The following is a 10,023-nucleotide window of genomic DNA, read 5'->3' as shown; positions in this document are numbered from 1 at the left end:
AATGCATTTTTGGTACATTTGGTGGCGCTGACGCGCCAATTTTTTTATTTTAGGAAAGGGAAATAGCCAGAATGTAGAGAGGCACGATTTTTAGAGGTGTGCAAATTTTTGTGACTTTTCGTCAATGTTCACTGGGTGAAAAATAGGGGGGTTGGTCCCGAGAAGAAGAAGAAGAAGAAGAAGAAGAAGAAGAAGAAGAAGAAGAAGAAGAAGAAGAAGAAGAAGAAGAAGAAGAAGAAGAAGAAGAAGAAGAAGAAGAAGAAGAAGAAGAAGAAGAAGAATATTCCGATGCGAAAACAATGTTTCCCATTTTCCAAATATCATAAACTATACATTTTCGGAAAGCGCTCGCGCTTTCCTACCTCATGGTGTGGGTCCCTGGTCACTGACGGGTACTTTCGTTAATTTTGAGTGGGCTCCGCCCACTTTGTGTTTTTGGCCCTCTATACAGTAATAATGTTCATTTTTTGCATTACATGCTTATATGCACGGAACATGCAAGATATGGGGAACGTATTCGTGAGCTACTTAGTGCAAATGAGTGCTTTATATGGGGATGACGACCGCGAAGCGGTCGTCATCTCAATGTAAAGTGCTCGTTTAGTGCACACTTTTGCACGGGCTTCGCCCGTTTACAACGGTAATGTTCCATTTTCCTACTACTAATTAGTATGCACGGGGCGTGCATGAGTGAAGGAGTGCGTTAGTGAGTGTTTGGAAGTGGGCGAGCGCTTCGCGCTCGATTTCGTGCGCACTACGTGCGCACTTTCGCAGCCGTGCTTCGCACGGCCTTACGAGATTAATAGGCCTCTCGCCAGCTTGTGGCGCTCGGGCCTAATAACGAGCAAACCGGCTGCGACAGCATAGATAACAAAACAAAGTCAGATTCAGCATGGTAAATATTCTGTAGGAATATAAATGAACGTGTATTTGATTTATGACTGGACTACATTTCACTAAAATGCAATGAACATTTTACTTTCTGGTTGAACATGAAGAGGATAAGGCAATTCCTCATCTGTTACCTAGCAACCACACGGTAAACAAGGGTCACAATCCATATACATTACAAAATAGTTATGATTTGACAAATATTAATATCGGATATTTTTTTAATATATTTTTTAATTTGTAAGAGAAACGTTTGGATGGAAGGTGGCTTATTGATGACATAGGGAGAGGATTATTACTATTATTTTTAGAACCCAGCACTATTTCCTCAGTCAATTTCAACTTTTATTTAAAAAAATTTCACAAACTGCCACTTGAGTGAATATTTACCATAGAGCCAGGAACTATTTCATCAAAGTATGTAATAGTTAGATAAATATGCAGTCCTGTCATTTTGCACTTTGATTTTACTCTTTAACATTATTACAGGCTGATGAACACTTTATATTATAAATAAAGAGATAAAGTGCTATAACGTTTCTAACTATCGCTCTCCTGTCAACAACTTTATTAATTCCACTGTTCATACTATAATGTTATTTATAAGAGTTTTATAAGAGTTTTTTTTTATCTGTTTTTTATTGTTTACTTCTGTGCCTACTTTGTGTTGCAACAATGGAATTTCCCCATTGTGGGACAAATAAAGGCTTATCTTATGTTCTGTATTTATATTCAGTCAGTCTATTTTCATTCTAACACCTTGTTTTATGCCTTTATTTTGTCATAGTTAAAATGTTATTATTTTACTATTATTATGAATTGTTTTATGTTGCATTATATCACCATAGAAATTCCTTATTTGAGCTTTTTTCTCACTTACAGTAGAAACCTTTTTTCAGATTCAGTAATCTGTTGTGATCATGTGACTTCCGTAAACAAACGTCGCGTGCTTGTACGTCACTGCGGCTTTAAAAAAAAATATATATATATATATATATATATATATTTTTTTTAATTTATAATATAAAAATCTGTCATGTTTTGTTGTAATTCTTTTCCAACCATTTGCTAATAATTTTACATTTTCGTTTTAAATCTATTCTCTACCAGACGTTGCACAGATGCTCAGAAAACATTAGCTTAGCCTCTTAGCTTCATACTTTTACTGTTAGCATTAACGTTAGCCGGCTTGTTTCCTCCTTTCCGGTTGTTTGCTAGTTTATTATTCAGCGTTGTTGTCTTTTACGCTTACATTCTGCTAATTAACTTGTACTTTACAGTTAAATAAGACCCAGAACATGAATTGGGTCGGCGGTTCAAGGTAAGATACATGTTTAAAGACATATTTTTGTCATAACTAGCTAATAACAACTTGGGTTTTGCAGGAGCCGACTTATGTTGAAGGATGACATGAAACGACAGAGAGTAAGAAAGACAGCTCCTTACTCTCGTTATCTTCTTTTATGTTCATCTTTCACTCCTTCCTTATTGTCAGGAGTTCTTTGAGAAGAAGAAGCTGCAGCGGCGGTTGCAGCACCTGGGTCTCCCGGTACAGGACGCCTCCACCGGGATGCGAACCGGCGGCAGCATGGACCTGGTCACGCTGTTTATCGTCAACCAGATCGCGGCCAAGAAAGAAAACAAAGGTGCTTATGTTTTTCCACGACAAACCTAAAGATTATTAACTATTATGTGCAACTCTGACAGGGTAATATGCCAAAAAAATCTGAATTAATGCACACTTAAATCAGAATTAATGCACACTTAATTAGGGTGAGGGGACACACCCTACGACGGAGTATAAGGGCCAACCAAGAAAAAAAAATGCCTGCACTACGAGAATAAAGTCATTAATTGATGAAAAAAAGACGTTAATTAATGAGAAAAAACTCATTAATTAATGAGAAAAAAACTCATTAATTAACGAGAAAAAAATATGTATTTTAGGCGCCGATTCAAAGTGACGTGAGCAGTTCACTTTCAGCCCCACGGTCAGGACTCAAAAGAACGGTCTTGGATGAGTTCTCAGTTTAGAACCACATAAAAGCCTGAAATAGATGTTAAAGTGTTTCCTGGTCTTTAAAACAATGTCTTACGTATGTGTTTGTTACAAGACAAGACACTGCGTTTAGCTGCACCTTTCCTGTGTCGCATCATTCACAAACTGTTGGATAAACGCTTTACTTTCTCCATGGTGTAGCCGTAGTGCATCATGGGCTCAAACAGCAGCCGTGCTCCGTGCCACAGCCGCCCGCAGACAGGAGCAGCCTCGCTGTTATATTCACTGTTCTCTGTTCCTCTAAGTTGTTTGTCTACGTCGTCACTATTCTCACGTGCTCATTGTGTGCACTTAAGTTTTATGCCCGGATTCTAACCTTTTGTCATCCTTTGGACAAACTCAGTAAAACACACAGAACACAAACATCTGTCTGCGCCTCCTCTCAGCTCCTGACGCTCGGATCGTGTTTGGCACAGCCAAAAAGCGATACGTTTTACGCACACGCATCATCCATACATCATCCATACATCATCCATACATCAGCCATACATCAGCCATACATCATCCATACATCAGCCATACATCAGCCATACATCAGCCATACATCATCCATACATCAGCCATACATCAGCCATACATCATCCATACATCAGCCATACATCAGCCATACATCATCCATACATCAGCCATACATCATCCATACATCAGCCATACATCAGCCATACATCAGCCATACATCAGCCATACATCAGCCATACATCAGCCATATAATATGGATGAGCGCAGCTCCTACACACGCGATCACCCAATACACAAGTACGTCATGTTACAGGTCCGGGACCTGACATGGGGGCACTGCACCGGGGAAATGATTGTTTGTAATGTCTAAAAGGCTCGCATCATAAAGATCGACATCTATTGTGGGCTTTTGTATTCACTTGGGGCGTGTTTGTGTGTTATGAAGACTCCACAGATGCATCTGACTCAGAGCCGATCAGCTTCACAGCTTTAAACATACAAAACACAGCGCTGTTACTGGACTGTACCATTATGCAACACTGGGGGGAGCCCGTAACATGGTGCTGAAAGTGAACCGCGTATCTGCCTTTATTGTCTTTAAATTATGACTTTTTTCTCGTTAATTAGCGAGAAAAATCTTGTTAATTAACGAGAAAAAAGTAATTAATTAATGACTTTATTCTTGTAGTGCCCCGTATTTCTTTTTTTTTGGGTTGGCCCTTATACTCCGTCGTAACACCAGGTTCGGAGTGGGAATTAATAATAACAGGTTAAAAATGCAGGTAATTGAGTACATTTTTATGCACTCGGATCATTCACACCTCTTTCACGGCTCGATTGTGTGTCAGTGTATGATCTGAGAGTCTTTTATCAGTGGAAATTAGTGCATCTTTTTTTGTTTTGGTGATTCTAAAGCCAGATTTTCTCTAGTTTTGGCTAAAGACACGGCAATATATTCCCTTCTTTACTGTTGGAAGCTCTCAAAGTGGTCACAACTGGTACGCGTCTTGAATAAAACTGGGACAAATCCATGGTTTTGGACACATCTGCCGGGACATGGGACACGGGGCTCAAAGGTGGGACCGTCCCGGTTACAAGGGGACAAGGGGATGTCTGGTCACCGTACACTTCATCCTCCTGTCACTCACTCACACATCAGGCTGCAATTCATTCATCATCACGACTAGTTGGCAATTAAAATCATTGTAATGCATTGTATTTTGATATTGTAAGACAGCGGCATTATTAAATCGAAATGATAAATGCAAAATGATATATATTCTGTTTGGAAGCCCACAGACAGCATAGCTCAAAACCCTTGTGTGGTTAAAAATGCAAGTAATGGTCTGATTGGAAATAATAATTTACTCTATAGCGCCCCCTACACATTGTGTGAAAAACTCAACATGGTCTGATTTGTTTGAAACTCATGGTTTATATTCTCCTCAAGACGCCATGAAAAAATTGCATTGCAGATATTGTGTATTTTCACAATTGGCCTGCAGAGGCGCAATGAATGCCTTCACTTCACTTCCTCTTTCTCTTTTATTTTGATGGGACGTTTCCTCTCGTGCCGCAGTCTTAGCATTAGCATTAGAATTATTATTCTTTAGACTTAATTCTTTAGACTTAATTCTTTAGACTTTATTCTTTAGACTTTATTCTTTATTCTTTAGACTTAATTCTTTAGACTTAATTCTTTAGACTTTATTCTTTAGACTTTATTCTTTAGACTTTGTTCTTTAGACTTTAGTCTTTTGACTTAATTCTTTAGACTTTTAATTCTTTAGACTTTATTCTTTAGACTTTATTCTTTAGACTTTATTCTTTAGATATTCTTTAGACTTTATTCTTTAGGCTTCATTCTTTCGACTTTATTCTTTAGACTTTATTCTTTTGACTTAATTCTTTAGACTTTTAATTATTTAGACTGAACGTCTGAGGAATAAAGTCTGGCGGTAATGCAACACTCGGATGCCAACCGCCATAAAACAACAACAACAACAACAACAACAACAACAACAACAATTCTTTAGACTTTATTCTTTAGACTTTATTCTTTAGACTTTATTCTTTAGACTTTATTCTTTAGACTTTGTTCTTTAGACTTTGTTCTTTAGACTTTATTCTTTAGACTTTATTCTTTAGACTTTATTCTTTAGACTTTGTTCTTTAGACTTTGTTCTTTAGACTTTATTCTTTAGACTTTATTCTTTAGACTTTATTCTTTAGACTTTATTCTTTAGACTTTATTCTTTATTCTTTTGACTTTATTCTTTAGACTTTATTCTTTAGACTTTATTCTTTAGACTTTATTCTTTAGACTTTATTCTTTCTGCCACAACTCGGGTATTTTTGACCCCCTGAACATCAATGAAAAGTCACGGGTCACCGAGGCTCTCTCTCTTTCTCCCTGCTCAGGTCTGCGTTCAGCACAATCTAACAATTTGTCATGACAAACTACTATTTGAATCGCAAACTACGCAACCATCAACAGTGAATTACTGAGCTTTGTTTGGTATGCCGCAAAACGTAGTAGAAAACATGGACGGGCGGGAAGGCCGTCGCGCGGGAGGCGAGGCTACCGCGGCTTTAATTATTATTATTATTGACTCATTTAAAACTATAATTACCGATTAGTTGACTACTGAAACAAAGGTCAGAGCATGTGTTTGTGCATATGTGCTTATTTAATGAATCCCCAAGCGCTTAAAAATAAAATAAATAAATACAAATTTAAATGTATTTGATATTTAGTGCGCTTATTTAGTAAATACCCAAGTACTTAAAAATAAAATAAAAAACTGTTAATTTATTTGTGTGTCTGCATTTTTTGATGGAAGGTGGCTTATTACAAAAATAAATTGATTTGATTTGATTTGATTTATTGAAGATAATTATTATTGCTCTTATTATCATTATTATTTAGAACTCAGCACTAAATCCAGTCATTTTTTGTTGTATATGTATTGCTCACTGTAAGTTTTTTGTGTTTTTATTGTTTTATTCTGTGTTTTGTGAAGCACTTTGTGACCTCTGTCTGTGAAAGGTGCTATATAAATAAAATTTACTTACTTACTTACTTACTTACTTACAATCTAAGATAAGATAAGATAAGATAATCCTTTATTGTCCACACATGGGGAAATTTAATTGTTGCAACGCAGTTAGATACAGAGGTAGATACAGAGGAAAAGAACAGATCACTTATAGGAAGTTTGAAAAACACTCTCAATAGAAGATCTCTTATAAACTGTTACAATCTGCGACTCGAGTGATGTTAAATATTTACCGTAGGGCCCCGGGACTAAATGTAGTATTCTTTACATTGTCGTGACCTGTGTTTTTCTGTCCCAGACCCTCCTAAAGTGTCCGTCCTGAGCGGGGGCAGCCGGGCGGTCTCCAAACACACTCGACGTGAGCCTCTGCTGCTGCCGATGAGCCCCTGCTCGCCGTCGCAGCTCCACCTGGTGGAGAGCCAGGCACCCGAGCACAGGTGAACATAACCCACTGTAGAAATGTATTTATGAAACCAAAACTGCACACGGAGAAGGGACAATACGCTGAGCTGGTGTTAATCAAAGTTTGCCACGTATCGCTCGGTTTAGTTGTCCACTGTACAAACGTTTGGTTAATATGCACATTTGCGAAGGTAGTTTTTAAATGTTTATACACTTGGTTCATTCTGTGTCAGCCATTTCTTTTTTCACGCCGCCAAACGTAGATTCTGAAGTTTTTTCCGTCTGTTGTTTGAAGTGCGAGCGTTTATGTCCCAGAAAGAGCTTTTTAAAGTCAAGCGGGATCTTAATGTTAGCCAAAGCAAAAAACTATGTCTGTTTGCTGTAACCCGACCGACCCGGTAAAAAAATAGCCGAAAAATATCAGCATTTTGTCAAAATGATGCCAAATATTTTTATTTTTTTTATATCTTGCCAACTCACCAGTCGTTTGTTCAAAAAAGCGCTGTGTTGAATGATTTTGTATCACTGGAACTCGCTAGAAATATTTGAAAGCCGAAAATGTCGCGAAAACCGTCGAGAAATGTAACTTAACACAAACGCAGAACGTCTCATTGACTGATGAAGTCCGACACCTGTCGGTCACTGCGGGTCACTGCGGGTCACTGCGGGTCACTGGCAGAATCAAAAAATGGCAACGACTTAGATTTTTTTTTTTGCCTTCAAAGTAAATAAAAATAAAATAGAATTTACCGACCGACCCACTTGAAAAATGTTGGGTCGGGTTACAGCAAACATACAATCTATTTGGGGCAGCCTTATAGAAACATTATCTGCAGCGCTTTATTAGCTCAGTCCGATGTTTATGAACAGTTGGACAATCCCAGACTCTGAGGAGTGTGCACTTTGACACGGAGTTATAAAGACTTAAATGCTCCAATCAAAGGGTCATCATGGTCAGTGTTGCTTTGTCTCATTTCTTGGCTGTAATAACGTTTCATTTGATTTTCTTTTACAATCTGTTTGACCTTAAATCTCAGTTTGATGCTGTTTTATGCATCTTATTAGTATTTGTCTCTGTCATTTCAGACTCACGAGAAGAAGAAAACATGTTTCCAAGGTTGTTTTTTTTTGCATTTACTCGTCCTTCTCTGCGTCGTAACCTCTCTCAGCGTTTGCTTTGTGAGCAGTTGTCCCCGGTGCTGGAGTCCGCGTTCTCCGACATCAGCGCCTCGGACTACGCCCCTCGCGCCGCCGAGACCCTCAGCCCGTGGGCGGAAGCGGCGACGTACCGCTCGCCGGCGTGGGGCGGTCGCGATCCGGTACGAACACACTCACGCTAAGAATGAGGCCCGAGTCTGCCTGAACCCGCTGTAGTCTTGACCTCTCGTAAAGAAGTGTGAATACGATCTGCACAGAGGAATATCAGACAAATTTACCGTATTTTCCGGAATATAAGGCGCACCTTTTTTCATAGTTTAGCCGGGGTGCAACTTATATGACAAATTATTTGTTATTTTGACCGCTTTTCACATGTTGATTATTTTCACACTGGTGCAACTTATACTCCAGTGCGACTTATAGTCCGGAAAATATGGTAAAGAGCAGTAAAAGTCTGTTGTGCCGGTTGAGCAGTTGTCGGGTTTGAACAATTCCTCTTTGAAAACGGAAGATAATTGAACGTGTAATAAAGTGAAAAAAGAAGAAAAAGTATAGGCAGAATCCATATAAAAGCCCTATTACATTGTTTTTTATTATTTAATTTTGTATCTGTTGTTTTGGAGCACAAACTGAGCCTGATTCATGGGCTCTTTTTTAATGTTTATATATTTAAAAACAAACAAACAAAGAACTTAGATAAAATGAAAAGAAATATAAAACGAAACAAATAAAAAGGTCGTTATATATCTGTCCCAGTGTCTGGCACAAACACCCGACAGCTTCTTCAGTGATATGACTCGTGTTATTTTACATTTATACATTTATCTTTAGCCTGTGAAGCTGTTCCTGCCGGGCCTCGGAGACTCTGCACTTAGAAATGTGCTCTAATGCTAGTGTAGTGAAGGCAAAACTAATGTCATACCATTAGAACATTAGATACGGTCTGTGGAGCTGCGTTTTGGCAGATTTGAGCTCTTTTCTCCTTCGTATTACATTGGGTCATTACTGTAATATACTGGTAATTATTTCTTACGACTTGACGACTAGAACACAGAAAATGTCACTCCGAGGTCTGAGTTCCGCCCTCTGACGACGACTGGATCTGTGTGACCAAATCATCGTTTAGTCCGCGTGCACGTTTACGCTCGTCCTTTATCGTCCTGGTCTAGTCCGGGTTCAGGTCCGGGTTCGGTTTCAGGTTCAGGTCCAGGTTTAGGTCCAGGTTCAGGTCCGGGTTTAGGTCTGGATTCTTGTCCGGGTTGAGGTCTGGGTTCAGGTCAGGTCAGGTCTGGGTTTAGGTCCGGGTTCATGTCCAGGTTCAGGTCCGGGTTAAGTTCCTGGTTCAGGTCCGGGTTCTTGTCCGGGTCGAGGCCCGGGGTCAGGTCCGGGTTCAGGTCTGGGTTCTACAGCTGGTGCTCTTTGCTTGTTTGCCCCCTCTGTAGTTCCAGGCGTTCTCTCAGCCCAGCTCTAGGTCTAGTCCGGGTTCAGGTCCGGGTTCAGATCCAGGTTCAATTCCAGGTTCAGGTTCAGGTTCAGGTCCAGGTCCAGGTCCAGATTCAGGTTCAGGTTCAGGTTCAGGTTCAGGTTCAGGTTCAGGTTCAGGTCCCGGTTGAGGTCCAGGTTCAGATCCCGGTTCAGGTCCGGGTTCAGGTCCGGGTTCAGGTCCGGGTTCAGGTCCTGGTTCAGGTCCGGGTTCAAGTCCAGGTTCAGGTCCGGGTTCAGGTCCGGGTTCAGGTCAAGGTTCAGATCCTGGTTCAGGTCTGGGTTCAGGTCCGGGTTCAGGTCCAGGTTCAATTCCAGGTTCAGGTTCAGGTCCAGGTTCAGGTTCAGGTTCAGGTTCAGATCCAGGTTCAATTCCAGGTTCAGGTCCAGGTTCAGATCCAGGTTCAGGTTCAGGTTTAGGTCCAGGTTCAAGTCCGGGTTCAGGTCCTGGTTCAGGTCCGGGTTCAGGTCCGGGTTCAGGTCCAGGTTGAGGTCTGGGTTCAGGTCAGGTCA

General features: G+C 40.1%; 1 long non-coding RNA gene across 1 annotated transcript; it reads left to right on the top strand.

The window, feature by feature from the left end:
- The first annotated feature begins 2,154 nt into the window (after positions 1–2,154).
- On the top strand, positions 2,155–2,433 carry LOC140367379 (uncharacterized). The gene is made up of 3 exons (XR_011928115.1): positions 2,155–2,212; positions 2,277–2,316; positions 2,387–2,433. It is a non-coding gene; the product is annotated as an uncharacterized lncRNA (long non-coding RNA).
- Positions 2,434–10,023: the final 7,590 nt, after the last annotated feature.

The sequence above is a fragment of the Eucyclogobius newberryi genome, unplaced genomic scaffold, assembly GCF_026437365.1.
Source record: "Eucyclogobius newberryi isolate DKJ021-1_F unplaced genomic scaffold, fEucNew1.0.hap1 SCAF_2, whole genome shotgun sequence".
NCBI lineage: Eukaryota > Metazoa > Chordata > Actinopteri > Gobiiformes > Gobiidae > Eucyclogobius > Eucyclogobius newberryi.
The sequence above is the reverse complement of the archived record's forward strand: the minus strand, read 5'-3'. Positions and strand labels throughout refer to the sequence as shown.